General features: G+C 38.5%; 1 protein-coding gene across 1 annotated transcript in view; it reads right to left on the bottom strand.

Moving 5' to 3' along the window:
- ACYP2 (acylphosphatase 2) overlaps positions 1 to 20,635 on the bottom strand; it is a 136,890-nt gene that overhangs the window by 103,558 nt on the left and 12,697 nt on the right. The gene's annotated exons all lie outside the window — the stretch shown is intronic.

The following is a 20,635-nucleotide window of genomic DNA, read 5'->3' as shown; positions in this document are numbered from 1 at the left end:
ACTTTATATTCATTTCCAAGTTCTTCCTCTTTATTAAATCATTGAGTTTCTTTGTTAAATTCAATGATTACCATACATATATATGTTTAAAATAGCTCAGCAATATATAACAATACTTGATTCTACTACATTTGTCTAAATATTATCCTAGTAAGGTATCTAAAATTATATTAATAACACTTCCCTTGGTAATATCCAGTTACTTTTTATGGCCCCTAACTCACCACTCATGTAGCTGTCTTCCCATTTGGGACATTCTGATGCAGCAGGTTTGGTACAGTGGTTCTGGGTAAGGCATGCTTGGGTGGAGTCAGTGGGCAAAGTGGACATTTTGACAGAACAGTTTTGAGAAGTCTGCATCAAAATACAGAAACGATTTTTATTATAAATTACAGTAATATTAAGGGTAAAGAGATGGGATAGAGTGAGGCTCTGAAACAGGGTGAATACTTCTTTTTTGCACATTATGTGGTAATTTGTTAAAGTAGGCTTGTTATTTAAAAATCTGTGAAAATATCCCAGACTCAAAACAATTGCATCAGTGTAGACTGACAAAAGGCCATTTAGCCTTTACTCTGACTCTCTCTAGATATTTCCTATTCAGCTCTCTTCCCTTTGGAGTCTTCATGACAGTCTGAGTACTGTAATTAAAATTATGGGCATCACATCATTTTGCCCCCAAATTTCAGTATACAGCTGTGAAAAACAACATTTTCCTACATAACCAGGATGTTCGTATCATACCTAACAAACCTGACGCTAATTCCTTAAAGTTCTTTAAAGCCGAGGCCATATTCATATTCAAATGTCCCCCAACAATATCGCAAATGTTTTTTACAGCTGGTTTGTCCAAAGCAGGGGAAAAAATCAGTGTCTATATTTGTGACAGAAATATTTTTAAAATTACAACTATGAAAACTAGATGTGTTTATTATGCTAATTCCTCACTTTTGTGTACATTTGAAAATATTATATAATGCCCCAAAGAATTACATCATTACATCTTTGCAAATATGTCTATATACATGAAAGAGGTGAGAAGTTTCTAAAGCATGCTACTGGGCCCTGTCCTTCCATATTGTTATCAATTATTTGGACAATGATATAGAAAAAATGTTTATCACACTTCTCAGTTGATGAGCTGAGAGGACTATGAATATGCTACATAACTGAATCAAAACCCAAAAATATTCTCACCAAACTAAATATAACAAAGTACTGGTAAATAAATGAGTGGAGATATATTCGGTGTATTTTTTATGTTCAGCAAGAGCTGGAAGCAAAAGGTCACCTGAGGATTGCCATCTAGCTTTTGTGATGGCTAGACCAAATGCAACTATTGAAAGCATTAGAAAGAACAGAGCAAAAACAAAATAGGTCCCTTGTTAAAAGGGGCTGTCCTCCCACCTGTGAGCCCCACCTCTCAGCTTTGTCAGATGAGCATGACCACAGGCAGTAGGATGGTAAATGTGAAACTAGGAAATGGGAGAGGAGGTGGTAGGGAAGGTGGGGGTACAAAAGCCACATTGCTATAGAATCAAAATTTTAAGTTTCCATTGTTATGGGAAAACTTCAAGGCAGCCTAACCATCTTGCTAGTGAAGGTTCAGACATCCAATTCATGCACTTGGTCTGGCCCATGAATCAGAGATTACTAGTGCTGTGTTGGACAGAAGTATCAGCTGAACTGGAGATGGGACATGATATGAACAATAATAAAATGTTACAGTATCACAATGGATGCTGCTCTGACATAGTGGTGCTGACAAGGGAAGCAGGAGGGTCTCAGTTTCTGGAAGGGGTAAAGTCCTTTATGCAGATCCCAAGACCATGGATCAAACCCTTCATGTCTTGCTTCATCCTGTATACACAGTCTCTGTTGACCTGTCCATTTACTCTCAAGTCTTAGAAGGTAGAGATTATATTACTCATCTTTGTATCCACAGTTCCCAACATTCTACCTGACATGTAGAAGATACTTCATAAATGTTCATAGAATAAATGAATGCTTGCCTACAGGACGCAGGCAATGATCAATGTGTCAGCTCATGTACTAGAGACTTTACATAGCACTCTGAATGCTCTAAGGCAATGCCATGGCCACATGACATATACACATCTCGGTCTCCTTAGTCAGCCGACCAGACAGCCTAATGTCCATAACTGGGACTGTACCCAGACAGGAGCAATGACAATGAGGTACCAGTGGATCAGGCTCTAATTTTGATGGATGACTGTCTAAACTGGAATGTAAAGCTGGGAACTTCTCAGAACAGAGGCTCACATGAATGTGTTTTAGTGTGGTAAGGTGTCGTGTTTCCTGCAACAAGTGAGTCTGTGGTGGTTCTAAATACCCTTTACATGGCTTCCAAGAATTTTTCGAGAGAGAATGTTTTGCAAAATGACCAGTAATTGTCAATAAAGAGCCATCCGGATTTCCTGCCAGAAGATTCCTTCACTTACGATCCAAGGTGCATTGACCTTCCCTTGGGGTGGAGGAGAGAGGGAGACTCTCTGAAAGACTAGTTCAGAGTGTTCTCCTGGTACCAAGCCCCCTCTCCAGCCCAAGGCATGGGGGATCAATCAGATCAGACACAGCTCTGTAAACCACGTTACCATGGATGGGACAAGGTGCTACACAGCATTGCCTTCAAGCATAGTTTCGTTCTGCCTCAAGTCCTAGAGGTCTTTTTGTTGAGACAAGATACCAGATGACCTCCTAAGTCCCTTCTAAATCTGAAGTCTTAAGATGATTGTTTTAACATATTTATGACTGCAGGAATAAGGCAGAAGACCATAAAAGTAGATATAAAACCAGAAAGATAAATGCAGGTGAAATAAACTTCAAACCATTGGAAAGGCAATACCATTTAACCCAGCTAGTCTATACAGTGCCTCCAAGATGGTTCATTGGAAAGTAAGGCTGTTTGCCACAGGCATCAACATATCGTCACAAATGTCCGTAGTTTCCCTTCACATTAATAAATTTATCTTACCTCTTTAATCCATTTATATTTTCAGTTTACATTGCCTCTTTGTCAAATCTCTTCCTTATTTTCTGAAGTTTTCTTTCTTGCCTACTGCCAAAGCCACCCAATGCAATGGCCTTCCAACAAGTGTTTCTGCCTCGGTCTCTGCCACTTCAATTCATTCTTCACATTCCATTAATGACTCTTCTTAAATCATCATGATTAGGCCATTCAGCCCCTAGCTCAAAGCCAGGGCTCCTTGGTGCACAAGGAATGAAGTCGAAACTCATACCTGGCAATTAAATTCTTACCAATCTGGCCTGAGCTCATTTTCATCATCTTTCCTGAACAAGAAGTCTAAGCTCTATGCAGTCTGAACTATCCCCCAGTTCCTTGTGCACTCTGGCTCATGCCACCTTGCCTTTATGGAACCCCTTTCCCTCACTTTCCTCCAAATAGCCAACTTCCACCCACACTCAAAGCCCAGTCAGACGCCATAGTTTTACCCCCCTCAAGCCAAGAGCTATCCTTTGGTCTTTTGAGGTGCTACCATACTTCTTTACCATTTGATGGAATACTCCCTAGTTTGGTAATTAATTTTCACAGGCATTTTATTTTCTCAGGTAAAATGTAATCTAAAGGTCAAAGCCTTTACCTATTTTTAAAATTTCCCAAAGTGCCTAGCATAGTGCTTCACATGTCAGGTGATAAATAAATATTGAACACTCAAGGAATAATTCTAAACATTTATGAACCTTTTCTTTTTTTGCATGAAATTGTTTTGTCTGAAAACACCACCAAACTTCAGAATTTTCTGCAGCTTCAACACACTATGAATGAGTTAGTTTCACAGTTAAACAAATAATGGAATCCTCAGGTATGCCCACTGCTAATTAGAATACACAGTCTCAGAGACAGATTCTGGCAAACAATATATTCTTGTCCCATTTGACAAGGGTGAGTCATTTTAAACTAAACAAGAGAGCATTATATTCCAGAAATTGTCTCTTTCCACTGTGACTGAAAAGGAAAATCTCATTGACTTTAGGAACACTAAACCAAAAGTATATAGTCTTAAATCACAGATAATTCTCATATGTGGGTGTGGGTATAGACTTAACATGTGCTATTTGGCTGACCAATATCCTACCTGCTCAAAATGTCATCCCTGGACAAGCAAAATCCACATCACTTGGGAACTTACTAAAAATGCAGAGTATCAGGCTCTACATCAAATTTTTTTTAACGATATTATTTATTTTTAGAGAGAGGGGAAGGGAGGAAGAAAAAGGGAGAGAAACATCAATGTGAGAGAGAAACATCAATCGGCTGCCTTTCATACATGCGCCAAATGGGGACCGAACCTGCCACCCTGGCATGTGCCCTGACCAGGAATTGAGTCAGTGACCTTTCATTTTGCAGGACAACATGCAACAGACTCAGCCACATCAGTCAGGGCTCTACCTCAGATGTACTGAATGAGAATTCTACCTCTGAACTAAATCCCTAGGTGATTTTTAAAAACACTGGACAATCCCAAAGTGGGCACAGCTGATTGCACAGAATGAGTATTTTTTATGAAGGCACCAGTGAATATAGGATTTTTATCCTTTCAAAATAGCCTATGCCAGTGGTTCAGCATAGATTGCCGGACCCTACCCCTGGGATTAATGGTTCAGTAGGTCTGGGGAGAGCCCTGAGAATCTACTTGTCTAACAGACTTTCAGGTGATGGTGATGCTGCTGGTCCAGGAACCACAATCACTGGCTTATATGACCTCAAAATAACATTCTGCATATCCTGGGAATGTTGCTTCAAGTGCACTCCCAGTGGGAGGGAGAATACTGAGCTAGTAGAGAGGAAAGAGAAAAAGAAATGGCAGCCAATGTTTCCTTTATGTTACAGGAAAGCAGCTGTTAGCACTCCCTTGTACACAATGGGGTAAAAATATCTAAGTAGTTACTTTAACAACAACTACGTGATCTGCAAGGTCTTTCTCTGCCATCATTCAGAAAGGAAAACCCATCTTATAGAAACTCTATTTCATCATTGAGAGTTATAAGAAACAAAAACCATGGGAAACATATTCCATTGGTTAAACACTGTGAGGTAACATGACAAGTTTCAGACAGATTTGAAAATGATTCTCAGAGGCCTGGATTTGGATTTTTTGGTCAAGTAATAAAGCAAACATATGAGTTTGTATCTATATTACTCTATAAGTAGAAAGAAAAAAAAAGAAGAGCTGAAAAATGTTGAGTATAATTATATTTGATTTTTTAAATCTGAAATAGTTCCTTTTTAAAACAGGCTCTCAAAATGATACATAAAACAATATATAAACCGAAGAGCTCCACCTAGAGTTTGAAAAAAGGCTTATTACTACACACTAAAGTACTATTTATCTATATCTTATCTGTTGCATAAAAATATAAACATTTCTACATAATCTTTATAAAAGGATAAGTTTCTACAGTGTGAATACTGTTAACTAAAGGAGAACAGAATTTTTTATAATGCTGTCTATAACCTATTTTTCTTCTAAAATTTTGGCAGTTATATTCATTACTGTGAATGATTTCAAAGTCATTATCTTAAGGCAAATTATCAAAAAGTTGGAATAAATATTTAGAGCATTATGAAAAAGACAGCTTAAAAAGTTGATTCTTACCTAAACTTGCTGTATGACCTTGAGCAACTCATCTTCCAACCCCTAGCTTTTCATTAGTGGGAGTAAGACAAGATCAGTGATTCTCAGCCCTGGCTGCACACTGGAACCACCTGGGAGCAATGGAAATAAACTGATGCCTGAATCCCACTCCTAGAGATTCTCTCAGTTGTTCTGCTGTGTGGCTCAACCTAGTTGCCATGAAAAAGTGCCCCAGGTGATTCTAACATGCAGATTGGTTCATCAAATCAAGATGACCTTCAAACTCTCTTCCACCCCAGTGTCTGTTGCTCTAGTTAGTGATTCTCAGGCTGCAGATACTTCAGTCACCTGGAGCGCTTGCTGAAGGCCTGGACTGAGTCCCAAGAACTTGCATTTTTAACAACTTGCAGATGCTGCTCGTGCAGAGTCATACTTTGAGAATTGTTCTAGAGCAGCGGTTCTCAACCTGTGGGTCGTGACCCATTTGGGGGCCGAACGACCCTTTCACAGGGATCGCCTAAGACCATCGGAAAACACATATATAATTACATATTGTTTTTGTGATTAATCACTATGCTTTAATTATGTTCAATTTGTAACAATAAAAATACATCCTGCATATCAGATATTTACATTACGATTCATAACAGTAGCAAAATTAGTTATGAAGTAGCAACGAAAATAATTTTATGGTTGGAGGTCACCACAACATGAGGAACTGTATTAAAGGGTCATGGCATTAGGAAGGTTGAGAACCACTGTTCTAGAGGATGACTTCAAAATTACATTTCTAAAATTGTCAAAATTATTTTTTCTATACTTTATCAAACCACAGTATGAGATTGTTAGGCTCCCCGATTCCAATCTCTCTTCCTCCAGTTCCTAGCCCACTACCGACACTTAACAATAACCCACAAATCCTGTTGCTCCTTCTCCTGCAACCTTTCAGTGCCTCCCCAAAGCTGACAGAACTAATGGGATATACAAAGCTTCTCACAGTTTGACCCCAAACTACCTTTCAGCTTCAATTTCCAGTAGTCCTTGTCATCTGTCCAGACTCCCGTCAGTTGTCCCCAAATACACAATGGAGGTTCTTTCAGCTCAGTGCCTTTGTACCCGACACTCCCTTCTCCCCAATGTCCTTGTTCTGCCTTCCTTTCTGACATACACATCACCATTCATTCTGTGTGCCAGGTATTCTGCTAGGCACTGGAAATTCGAGGACGAACAAGGCCAACAATCCCTTCCCTTAAGGAGTCTTGAAAAGTATGGAAGACATTGTTGAGTGGTGAACCCAACACCAGCCTTAATTACTCCCCACTTCTTCACTGCATTGTACGTATTTTTTTATTTTCTGTATATTGTGTTTTGGTATCTTAAAAAAAGAAAAATTTTTTTCTGGCTGGGGAAAGACTGCCTTTCCTGGGGTCTTGCAATTTTCAGAAGACAGCGAAGAGCTCAGCCCTGACCATGACATTAATATGCAAACTAATGAATCCAGAGCCCTGCCTCCTCTCATCACGCCTATGCTTCTCAGGAGGCAATATTCCTCTCTCTTAAACATCACAGGGCCAGGTACCAGGCAACTAGAGACCATTCCTGTAGCCCAAAGTCCTTCCAAATTACTCAAACTAGCCTGTCCTAAACCACTCACCCTGCCCAGCGCTGTCCTGCCTTTCTCCAGAAACCCACTCCCTGCTGGCTTCCCCCTCACTCCCTGTAGACCGCCCCGTGTTTGCCCCCATGACCCTGCATGCCATGCCTCTGTCTCTAACACCTGTATGATAAACTTGTGTTTTCCCGAGCCTCTCTGTCTCCTCTTGCAGCTGCACCTGACCATCTGATAAAAGAACACAAAACACTCACCTTCCTAACCAGTGGCTGGAAAAGCTGATTATAGCTAGAGATGGCCAGTAGCCCACGTCTGGAAGTATGCTGCACCCCTTCCTGCAGCCTCGAGTGTGGGTGTGATGCTGGAAGCTGGAGCACTCATTTCAGAACCACGGGGAAAAGGACAACAGAATCTTACCCTCCCGGATCCTGACACTGATGATCAGCTGACCAAGTGCAACGTCCACTGGCCTCCAGCCCCCTTAATATCTGAGAAGAGCCAAGCCCCTTCTGCTCAAGCCACTTGTTTATCAGGTCTTCTGTTACTTACAGCTGAAGGCATTCTCTTGGGGTGGAGGTGGGGGATATTAAGTAAATCTTCATAACATCTGTGATGAGTGATGTGAGGAAGCAGAGCATGTGGTGAGAGGGTATCACAGGGTGAGTGGGGAACCATCGAGAGGTTTGGAGACAGAAACAGGCATCCACTCCAGGCAGGAGGTGGAGTGTCTGCAAACGTCCTAAAGCAGGAAGAAGATGGGCTGAAAAGCAGTGAGGGGGAGAGCAGCAGAAGAGGCTGGAAAGAGGGGCCTGCCCTGCTCCCCACGACAGGAGGGAGCACCCTTCCATTGTGTGCCTGCATACACACACACACACACACTCACACACCTACCCATGCACCATTCCTGGCCCCCACCCTTGTGCTTTCCATCCTGTGCTGATTCACCTGTTTACCTGTTTTTCCCCAGGTAGCCTGTTTGGACTTTTCACAATACCTTTAATCATCTTTGTACCCCAGCACCTAGCAGTGGACAGGGAAAGAGATACTAAACATGTGCATGTGCTGAATGAAAAAAAACTATTGTGTTAAAAAATTTCCCCAGAAGTCATAAAGGGGCTGATTTATGACTTCTGAGGCTCAATTCTGCAACCAAGTCCCACCACCAACCCGCGTATGCCCTCTTCACATGATTGAATGAGGTACCTGTTCCAATAGGATTTTATTGGGGTTAGAACATTAGTTGACCTTTGATGAGCTTGAAAGCTTGACAATTTACTGGTTTTGAGTATTTTTTAAATTCACAAGGAGCTTGACTTTAGTACTCCAATGAGAAAGAGCAAAACAGAAAATTTTATTCTGAATGAAAATATTATCTGCATTTGTTTTTCAACAGTGAGTTAACGGGTGATTTTAATTTCCACTTCTTAATTTTTTGTAACTGGCTTGTTACTTAAATAACCTAAATTGATACAACTATTTATTTACAAAAGTACGCAGAACAAAACTTCCTCATCCATGAGTCCTTAGTATATTTAGTATTAATTTGAAAAATACTTCATGACTTTTTAATGAAAAATAAATCACCAAGTTTAAATGTAAAATGCACATAGCCTTTGACTCATGTCCAGGGATCAACATTTCAAAAATATTGGGGAAAGAACACATTTAATGTTAGCATCCTGTCTGGGGGTGGGGGGCATTGGTTAGAATTGTTGGCACATGTGGTAACTGGAAGTAGGCTGATTTTAGTTGGTTTCCTTGTTGTTTTCAGGTTCCCTACACCCATGTTCCCTAACTGTCTGTGCGGGGCAGATGCTTCCCACCCTCAACTCAATGCACTGGCCGCATCATCTTCCCCATGCAGCTCTCCCTGGAAAGCCCTTTCCTGACCATCCCATCTCAAGTAGGAAAACCAACACTCCCTTCACAGCATTTACCACTGTGGGAAAACATCCAGTTTACTTATTGTTTGTGTGTGGGTCTCCTCACACAAGAAACTGAACCTTCTCTCCGCCTTATTGCTGAACCCCAGCACCTAGAACTATGCCTGGCACACATAATAGGTACCAAATAAATATTGTGGAATAAATGAAAGAGGTATGTATATGTGAACAGGGATGCTCACTGCAACAAGCTTCATAATAACAAAAAAAAAAAAAAAATGCAACAATTTGAATGTCCAGGATTAGGTAAATAATTAAATAAATTGATTTACCCATACAATGGAATACTCTGCAGTGACTTAAAAGAACATTTACTACAATGTACTGTGAAGTTTTTTAAAGCTGCAGAAGAATATGTGTAGCATAATCTTATCTTTGTAAATAATAAAGAGATAAATGTAACTATATAGATAGATATACAGTATTCCCTCACTTACCACAGGTATTACGTTCTAGACCTCCTCGTGATAGATGAAAATCAGCGAAGTAAGAACTTTACACTTATTTTAGTATTTATATATATTTTAAGGCTTAAGAAACCCTTCCCACACACTTATAAACCATTCCCAGTCTCTTATTAACCTTTCCCACTCCCTTATTAACCTTTTCCACACTTTTATAAACACTACTTATGTTCTTAAACACATTCTACACTCTTAAACCTAAGTAACTTTAACAACATACATATACAGTACTGCAAAATCCCACGATATAGCAAAATATCCGTGATAACTAATTAAATATTACATATTTTTAAATCCCGCGATACACTGAGGCCGTGATAAGTGAACCACAATACAGAGAGGGACTACTGTAGTTGTTTTTTACAGTAACAGGATTATACTATATGTATTTTTAACATATACACATAGGAAAAAAGTATAGGACTATGGTATTATGAGGACAGGCAGGGCTTACATATTTTATTCCATATAATTATGTAATGTTTGAATTTTTGGAACAACCATGTAAACCTTTTGCAAGTTAAAAAATTATCACATTTATTTTGCAGTGAGTAGACTAAAACAGGTTTCAAGCTTTTGGAAAATTAATATTAAAAAAAAGTTTGTGCTCACATTTGTGTATTGTAGGTTAACTTTAAGAAATATAAAAATAAATACTAAAACATATATTTAATTTACAGTGTCAACTTTTTATAAGTCCTCAACCAAGGATAGATATCTTTATTGACTTTAGACAGAGAAGTTGGGGGGTGGAGGTGGGGAGAGAGAAAAAAAGAGAGAGAAAGAAATGTCTGTCGGTTGCCCCCCTTATGTGACCTGACCAGGGTTCAAACCTACAACCTAGATATGTGCCCTGACCAGGAATTAAACATTTAGGTGTACAGAATGATGCTCCAACCGACTAATCCACCTGGCCAAGGCTACAGTACCAACTTTAAAAGGTATTTAATTTAATAATGGCTGAAACTTGGAAGCAACCAAGATGTCCTTCAGTAGGTGAATGGATAAAGTAACTGCGGTACATCCATACAATGGAATATCCTTCAGCAATAAAAAGGAATGAACCAAACCCATGGAATGTACAACACGAAGAGTGAACCCTAAGGTAAACTATTGACTTTGGGTGATAATGATGTGTCAATATAAACTCATCTTGGTTTTAAAATAAAAAAAGTACCATTTGGTCAGTGATACTGATAATGGGGGAGGCTATATATGAGCAGGGCTGGAGGTATATGGGAAATCTCTATACCTTCCTCTCAATTTGATTATAAACCTGAAACTGCTCTAAAAGAGCAAAATCTTTCTGAAAAAAAAGAGAAACGTTATTAAAAAAAAAAGTAAATGTTCCAAGCTACACAATAATAATCTAACCAAAATCTGTTTTTTGAAATAATTTTTTTAAAGCTATCAAGTCACCAAAGGCCATAGAGGAATCTAAAAGGCATATTTATTTCTAAGTGAAAGAAGCTCATCTGAAAAAGCTACATAACTGTATGATTCCAAATATGTATATGACAGTCTGGAAAAGGCAAAACTATTGAAACAGTAAAAACATTAGTGTGCTAGGAGCTGGCAGGGTGCAGGGAGGGATGAGTATGCACAGGGGGGTTTGAGGACAGTGGAACTCTTCTGTATGAAACTATAATGGTGGATACAACTCACTGTATATTTGTCAAAACCCATGGGATGTACAGAAAGAATGAACCCTAATGTAAACCACGGACTTTAATTGATAATAGGATATCAATATTGGTTCGTCAGTTGTAACAAATGCGCCACACTAATGCAAGACATTATAACAGAGAGTGGAGGAGGAGAGGCCAAGTGAGAGGGAGAGGGATACATGGGAGCTCTCTGTACTTTCCTTTCAATTTTTCTGTAAACCTGAAACTGCTCTAAAAAAATTAATTCTATTAGTTTTAAAGGTAATTTACTGCTGCATTATGCATTTCTTTTATTAAATATGATTATCTTATTAAATTCACATTTAAAATATTAACTTTAAAGCAAAAACCATGAAATACGATATTGCAGAGAAAAATAATGACTTAGTATTTGAGATCTAAAACCTGATGCTAGAATTCCAACTGTACAATAGCTATTTTTCATGTTTCTAGTTTCCCATTAATTTATATTAATTAGGTGACACCAACATTTTTTTCTGAAGTTATGGCTCCTCCATGAATTTTGTTCTCCTATAAAATGTGCAAGTCTTCTATATTTCAATAGAACATCCATTGGAAAATACAAACGGAACATCCAGTGAATACTTTCCTAGTAACCTCATTTATCTGTGTAAGAAGGACCTTATGAATAAGGTATAAAATATTAGTAAAGTGCTTTGAGATTCTCAGCTAAAAAAGTTAGAAAAAACTAGCAACACTGGTTACATAGACATTCATGCCGATCATGGTCTGCCAGAGAAAAGTTATTTTTTTTAATATTAAACAACTTTGAATCTGACACAACTGAATTGTTGACAAAATCTGTTGCTTCATTCCAATCCACTAGGTAACAGCTGGAAATTAAAAACAATGGCATTTCATAGTTAAATCAGAATGCTGTTAAAATTTCACATTTCAACAAATGCTAAATATCTGTGGAAGAGATAAATACAATTATATTGGTGTCTATGTCTATCCCACTACTAACTCTTAAGCTGTGAACACAATTTAAGTATGTGTATATTGTTAGCTCTGTATAGAGTTACAGAATTTTTGTTGGACGGGACCTTAAGAGGTCCCCTACACTAACTTACCATAATCCAGTAAGTTAGGTCTTCTACAAACCCTTGACTATCTGGAATCTACACCAGGGTCAGGAGACATTTTAGAGCCACATAGTAAACATTTTAGGCTTTATGGCCATCCTGTCTCACTTGTGACTACTCAACTCTGCCATGGTAACACAAAAGCAACAACAGACAAAACATGATGAGTGGGTGTGGCTGTGTAAACCTTCATTTACAAGACTGGCAATAGGCCAGATCTGGCTCTGAGGATTGTAAATTTGCCAACCTCTGACACAGACCACTCCTAGTTATTGATAGAACTCCACGATTAGATACATTAGAAGCCTTTACAGGAAAATTTGTTGTCAGGTGAACTGAAATAAGTGAATCCACTCATTGCTACACCCAAAATTAACTCCTCTGGAAAAGAGAACAACTATTCTTTCCCATGTATCAGTCCTTCAAATAGTTGAAGTAAACTATCATTATTCCCTCAAGTATTCTTTTCTCCAGTCTAAATATCCACAATGCCTCCAAGTACTACTTGTATTATGGCACATTTGACCATCCTTTTTTATACATACCCCAGTCTGTGAATGATGCATTGAAGTGCAGAGTACAGATACATGACATATGGTTTTAAAAATATGTAGCAATCAAGATGCAATTTAAATTTTAGAATTTGGTTCACTGTCTCCAAATATGAATGTTTTTAGTTGTTTTTTTTTTCAGGGTTCTTTTTTTTCTTCACAATTACCATTTAGTCTTCAATAAAAATATATTTTGTGTAGATTTAGTCAAAGGTTTATGCTCAGTGTCATAACTCTTTACAAGAAGTAGAAAATATTTTTTGTTTAATTTTGATAAGGAAACAAGTAGGTTTAATAAAACAATAGATTCAAAATGGTTTCTATGCATCAAAAAAATGCTGGCTACAATCCAAATCAAATAATGCAAACTGCTAAAGAAAGCCATCAGCCATCAGTTGTTCTTTCTGAGAAAGAAAATGAGACACAGACAAAGAAGAAAATACACACACACATCTGCAAGTGTCCTTGGGCGCTGCTGGCTCATTGGCAAAACCAGAGCAGGGCTGCTATAATCGCAGCCAGGCTGCCTCTAGATGATAGTTCCTGTGGAATTCCACATTTCAGTAACTTGGGAAGAAACCACGCCTGTATTTTTAAAGACAATTTAACTCTGATTTCTGTGACTTACTGTGACAGCATTCTAAAAAATAATTTTTTTAAGTTTTTTAATAACTAGAAGAAAATAAGGCAATATTCATACCACTTACAAATATACCACATTTAGGCTGACCTTACAACCAATTTCTGTAACTTCTCTTACTCTGGTTAAATTTTTTTGATAATTCAGTACTTTAAACAATGTACCACACATAGTAGATGCTAGAAGAATAAATTCATTCTTTAAAACCTATATATTTTTAAGTGTAATGACATTCTATAATGTTTGTTAAGCTTGATTTACACTCTCTGGGGCCTGGTTCCTGCTTGCTCATCATCAATCATATCAGCTCACATCAGCTCTCCCTGCATAATCCCATCCATGTACATGGCTTCAAACACTATGCACATACCGATGACAACCAAATTTATTTCTCTAGCTCAGTTTCTCTGCAGGGATAACCCGTATATCTAAGAGCTTAGTGGCATTTCCACCAGGACAGTCCAACTGCCACTAAAACAACATGTGCAAAGACAGAGCAATGTGGGTCATATAATGACAGCAAATGTTTACGGATTACTGTTACACACCAGGCACTTTATTTCTTTTTACCTGAAACCCCATTAAAATGATATCATCAAAATATAAAAGATATAACAAACATCGTTCATTGACTACCTAGTACCCATTCCTCTCCCCTTTTCTTGGCCGAGAGAACACCAATTTTGTCCAGAGTGTCAATATGCAAAGCCAATTTCCCAGTCTTCTGTGTAGCAAAGAGAAGCTCTATGATCCTATACAAGCCCGTGAAAGGCAGGTAGATGTCTGTTTTAGGAAGTTCAGGGAAAGTAACGCAGTCCTCATCCCTTCCTGCCTTCTCCTGCCTTAACTGTGGATAAATGTGCAGCTACACTTTTCCATTTTTGACCATGACGGAAAGGCCAAGAGAATCAAAGAGGCTGGTCCTGATATCACTGAGCTACTAAACCAAGGCCAGGAACCACCTGCCCCCCAGTCTGGTTTTCTGTTAACCTGCAGATAAAAATATCCCTGGCTGATACAAAACTCTAACCTGAAAAAAGATATTTCAGCAAATCAGAAGGAAAACAGATGGAGAAGGAATAAACAACACAGGAAAACAAAGGATACAAGAGCCCAGGTGCCCGCAGAAGCAAAAACAATGAGAAGCAAGTCAGCCCACCTCACGGAACCCACGGAAGGCTGGATTTGCAGGGACCAGGGGCTGAAGACGACAAGACCCACCGACGGGACATTTGGAGTTTCCCCACCCAGAGGGCCAGCTCTCCACCGACCCCACCACCCCTCGAACTAACAAGTCTACAATTACAGGTTGGAAATTTCCCCTGAAGTCTATTTATTCTTGGCTGGCTGTGCACACCTATGAGTGGCTTACTGAAAATACGATTGTAAGGAAAGCCTGTGGTATGAGAGGAGCAAACAGAAAATGAAAAAAGACAAGGAGAAGTGAAAGAAAAGAAAGTTGAAGGAAACACAAACAATGCAAAAAGCAAAAGGAAACTTCAGAAATAAAAACACAAAAAAGCTCCAGAGAGATGAAGAAAGCAGATGATATGAAGTAGAAATATTAAAATACAGCAGCAGAAACAAAGAAAAAATTAATAGGAAGGATGGAAGACAGAGTTGAAGTAATTTCCCAGATAATAAAGTTTGGAAACTAGGTAAGAAAAGTTGAAAATTAGAGGATCAGGTCCACACAGAAGTTTCAAAAGAGGAGAGCCAAGAAGAGAGAGGGGAAAGAAATCGTCAAAAGACAATTCACCTCCTCTTCCAACAGCCCAGCATTCAAAGTGAGATTAAAACATGGACAAAGGCAGAGGACTGTGGAAATGCAGCAACAGGGATAAACTGAGCATCTACACAACCTTCTGAGAGGAATAAACAGTTGCTACTCCCCATCCTTACTATGAGACTGATATCAAATCTCTTAAGTGCAGCACAGTATTACGGAACTATGACTTTAAAATTCTGAAAGGGAGATTATTTTTGGCACGTAATTTTATAACTCAAACAATCAAGTATGAGGGCAAATGAAGGCAGGTAAAATACAGATTTTTTGTGCTTTGTTTTGTTTTGTTTTGCTTTTTGTCTCTCATACACCTTTCCCTGGGAAGTTAATAGACAATTATGTTTCAACAAAACAAAGGGATAAATCAAGAAATATGACAATATATGATTGAGGAAACAGGAACCCAGTCTAGGCGTGGAGCAGCCTCACACCACGACTATGAGGGAACAAGCTTCCACGGAAAGTGTATGCCTTGGAAGGCACTTTGACATTTGGAGTTAGATCTGCTGTGGTGTTTAGAAAAATATTTTGATAGGTATATAGGGTTTCTGTTAGAGGAAAATAGTAAAGTATTAGATAAAGCAATGTGAAATTGTCATTTTGTAGGTAAAAATTTTGTCAGATATTGGCAGTTTCATATTGTTCAAGCTAACTTACAGGTGAATAATACGATGAAGAAAATTTGTTTTAAATACTCTTAACAATAACAAAAAAGTTGAAGGAATATGTAAAACAAGAAAGTCAGAAATTAATTGTTATTAAGACTGGGTAATAGACCTATGGAGTTTATTGTCCTATTCTCTCTATTCATGTATATATTTGAACACCCCATTATAAAAAGCTGTAAAAGAGAAAAATCATGACAACACCTAAATATGTCTTGATCTGTTTTCCCAAGTCCCGGCTGGGGGAAGCATAGAACTCACTCCCCTCCTGTGGGCTTGGCCAGTGCCACCCCTAAAGGAACACTGTCTTGACCTGTTTTCCCAGGTCCCAGTGGTCCCACTCTGCTGAGCTTGCTCCTGCAGTGGGGAGAGCTGGCTGTACCCAACCTAAACCAGTGGTGCTCTCCTCCGGGAGAAGCTAGAATTAGACTTTAGCAGAGACTGAGTGGAACAGCTCTGGAGTCGGGGCCACATTTTCTCCATTGAGTGCCTGACCACACTGCCTCCAACTAGGGGACACACTAGCCCCATCCTCCTGACCCAGTCGGGCCACCCTACCAAGCTTGCGCTGTGTGGAAGGAGAAATGGGGTGCAGCCAGCTTGGGCCCACTCTATAGCCTCCCTTTGAAAGGCTCTGGAGGAAGTCCAGGCAACCCCAGGGGTTGGCAGAGTGGTTAACAGGTGTACACTGACCTCAGAGAGCCTTGGACCTTTTGTTGGTCTGCCACCAGCTCAGAGCTGCAGGAAGCTGACCCTTGAATACAGCTTGGCTCCTCTCACACACACCCCAGGGCCAGTAGAAACAGCCATAATCAGTGAATAGCACGGTAGTTCCGAACAGGTAGCCTAAGGCCAGTTACAGCATCTGACAACCGACCTGCCCCAGAACCCCATCCAAGAGGACCCCAAACCAACACAACCAGTGGTGGGCTTCCAACCTCACCAGAGCTTGGCCCAACTAGCCACACAAATGGCACAGTCAAAGAGGAACTCCAGCACATACCAGAACCTGCTGGGAACAACTCCGCCTGGGGAGGGGGCAGCCCATGAGCACCAACTTACACACAGTGAACAAGGTCTATCCTTAGAGTCAGCCAGCTGGCCTCAGGGTTAACTCCGCCCACAAATGGGACAACAGCATTCAAGACTCAACTACAACAGGACGGGGCACATAACCTACACAAGAAACATTTCTGGAGCACGCAGCTCAAGCGATCTAGAAGACTGCGCCACTGAGACCCACAAGGCACCTACATCAGAGAGCCTGGGAGACAGAGCAGATCCACCTAATACACAGGGCCTAACACAAAAAGGCAGACAAAATGGGGGGACACAGACAACAGTATGGAGATAGCCAGAGAGAAAAGGAGTGGGGGGGGAGTAGAAGAAGGCAAAGAGATGACAAAATGGGGGCGGAAAGAGACTTCACTTGGGGCCACAAATGCACGAGGCAGTATGCAGATGATGTTTTGTTTGAAACCTCTACAGTTTTGTTAACCAATGCCATCCCAACAAACTCAATTAAAAAAAATAGCAATTCCAATATTATTTAAATTATTCCCAAATGAAGGAAAGGATGGCAAACTTCCTTGATACATTTTATGAAGGCAGAAACACTTTAACACCAAAAGTTAATATAGTACCCCCCAAAGAAGGAAACTATATAATAAATATAGATGCAAAAACTCTAAATAAAATATTGGCAATGATTCAAAAGACTAACATACTGTGACCAGTCACAGCTTAATTCAAGGAATGGAAGAGTGAAATTCAATGTAATGAAGTATATTTATCAAAATCAACAGCAAACATCATTCTATTTGTGAAATAATAAAATCATTTCAAATAAAATCAGAAACCAGACAGGGATTCCCACTATTGCTATTATTACTAAACGTTGTCTTGATGAGTCTAGCAAATGAAATAAACACTGAAAAAAGATACCCTACTTTTGCTAATTACATAATTGTATACTTAAAAATCTAACAGCCTACAGTTTACAAAGAAAAAACCCTACTAGAATTAATGAGAATATCTGATAAGGTACTCTATGATATAAAATAAATATACAAAAGTCATTGTGCTTTCTCTATGCTAGCACAAGTATGCAGAAACAGAAATGGGAAAAGTATTCCATCCACAATAGTGAAAAAGGCGATAAAGTATCATGATGGGCTGAATGTTTACATGGTCCCCAAAATTCAAATGTTGATATCTAACCTCCAATATGGCATTTGAGAATGGGGTCTCTGGGAGGTAATTAGGTCATCAAAGTGGACCATCATGAATGGGATTAGAGCCCTCGTAAGAAGAGGCCAGAGAGGCAGCTAGCTCTCTTTCTGCCACGTGAGGATACAATGAGAAGCTGGCATTTTGCAACCCAGCAGAGGGCTCTCCCCAGAACCTGACCAGGCTGGCACCCTGATCACCGACTTCTGTTGTTTATAAATTTCTATTGTTTACAAACCAAACTAACTAAGACTATTGTTAGCAGCCCAAGCTAAGACAAATATTTAAGAATAAACTCAGCAAGAAAAGCATATGATGACTACAAAATCATACTGAAGGGTAAATTTAAAAACCTGAGCCATTGAAAAGATATCCATATTCTTAGATGGATGATTTAATATCGAGTCTCTTAATATCATAAAAATGTTGAATTAGGAAGCAAGTAAAAGATGAGTTCCTAAAAGAAAAGGAACATTAGGGAAAAGCTGAGGAAATGTGAACTATGGATTTCAGTTAATACTAACACATCAATATGGGTTCATTAACTGTAACATATGTATCACACTAATGTAAAATGGTAACAGGGGAAACTGGATGAAGAGTATATGGAAACTCTTTGTACTATCTTCACAATTTTTCTGTAAATCTAAACTTCTAAAAATAAAGTTTGTTTTAAAAAGCATATTTGTAAGACAAGCAGGTAAGATTTAAAAAAACAAATATAACTCCAATTAAATGAATAAAAGTATCTTAAAGTTTAGAGAAAAAAATTAATACCCAGTAAAACAAATAAATGAATGAAAAAGAGAGGAACTATACTAGAAAGCCACTTCAGTTAAATCAATATGGAGTACTAGTCTAGGACTATTTAAGTATATCGATCAATTAGTAGAACAGAGAATCCAGAGATAAAACCCAGTTAATATGAGATTTTAATATGACAAGAATGTATTTCAATTCAATGGAAAAATAGTGATTATTTAATATATGGCACTGGCGCAACTGGCTATCCATCTGGTAAAATATAGTCAGTCCACAATCTCATACTATATAATAAAAAACAAATTCCAGATGGAGTAAATAATAAGTAAAGCATCTACAAGTTAATAGGAAATGACACTTGCAGTCTGTTTATTAACCAGAAAAAGAACTATATCTGAGTTTATAAAAATTAAAAATGCAAATTACAGTAAAAAAATCATATATCACTCTGTCCCCAATCAGATAAAAGGAAAATTAGGCAGCAACAATACCAATTGCTGACAGGATAAAAAGAAAAAAATGTAATTTGTTTACAACTGTTTTGAAAGCAGTCTGACAAATATTTTAAAATTAATAACACAAAGACACTTCAACCAACAAATCACACTCTTAGGAATCTATCCCATAAAAATATAATCACCAATAAAATGTCTATTACAGCATCATTCTTATTGGAAAAAAAGAAAACACCAGGAAACAAAGTGAGTTCCCAACAATAAGGTAATAAATAATGGTACATCTATACTGTGGAATATCAAACAGCTATTAAAAAGAATAAATTAGAGCTATACCATCTGACTTGGAGGAATTTTTATGGATGTATTTTTGAATGATAACAATGAGATGCAGAAAAGTGCATACACCATAATCCCATTTTAAAAAAACAAACATTGATCACAACCCAAAACTCTATGTGCCCTGAGTGTGTGTGTGTGTGTGCCTTAAAGGTGAACATGGAGACAAACACAGGAGGAACTGCACCAGGCTGCTAACACACGTTACTGGTGGTGTGAGGGGTGAGAGGGACATGCAGAGGTTGGAAAGAAAAAATGGGCAAAATGTATAATATGATCGCACTGATGTTAATCAAAAACCTGCTACAATATGGATTAGGATATAACATGATTGTCATGAGTGTCCCTCCCTTTTCCACATCATCCCCGTTCTCAATCTCCCTCCTAGTTATTTGGCATTTCCTTATGCATTGATCTTTTAGTCCTGTACAACATTAAGTCTCACTACTTTTTTCTTTTTGCATGTTATGAGAATCCTACCAGAAATATTGTTTTCCATTAACATTTTATAAAATTGAAATTTTGGACCCAGTTTTCAAGTTGGGGTGCAGTTTTACGCACAAGCATAAGTAAGTACCTACACATAAAGACATTAGAAAAAATAAGGAGTTAGTAGTTATATATTTACTGATTGTTGACTGTCCATCAAATTACAAAACTAGTTACAGAAAAATATGCATAAAGCATTCTACTTCAGTAAAATCAAGCAAAACCCTAATTATAAATGTATGCTTAAACACATTTAAATGAAAGAGAAGGCTTCAGAAAGTTGGCACAAGTCACAGAAAAAGGGGGAAG

This window comes from Furipterus horrens, unplaced genomic scaffold, assembly GCF_987537825.1.
Source record: "Furipterus horrens unplaced genomic scaffold, mFurHor1.1.pri manual_scaffold_6, whole genome shotgun sequence".
Classification (NCBI taxonomy): domain Eukaryota; kingdom Metazoa; phylum Chordata; class Mammalia; order Chiroptera; family Furipteridae; genus Furipterus; species Furipterus horrens.
The sequence above is the reverse complement of the archived record's forward strand: the minus strand, read 5'-3'. Positions and strand labels throughout refer to the sequence as shown.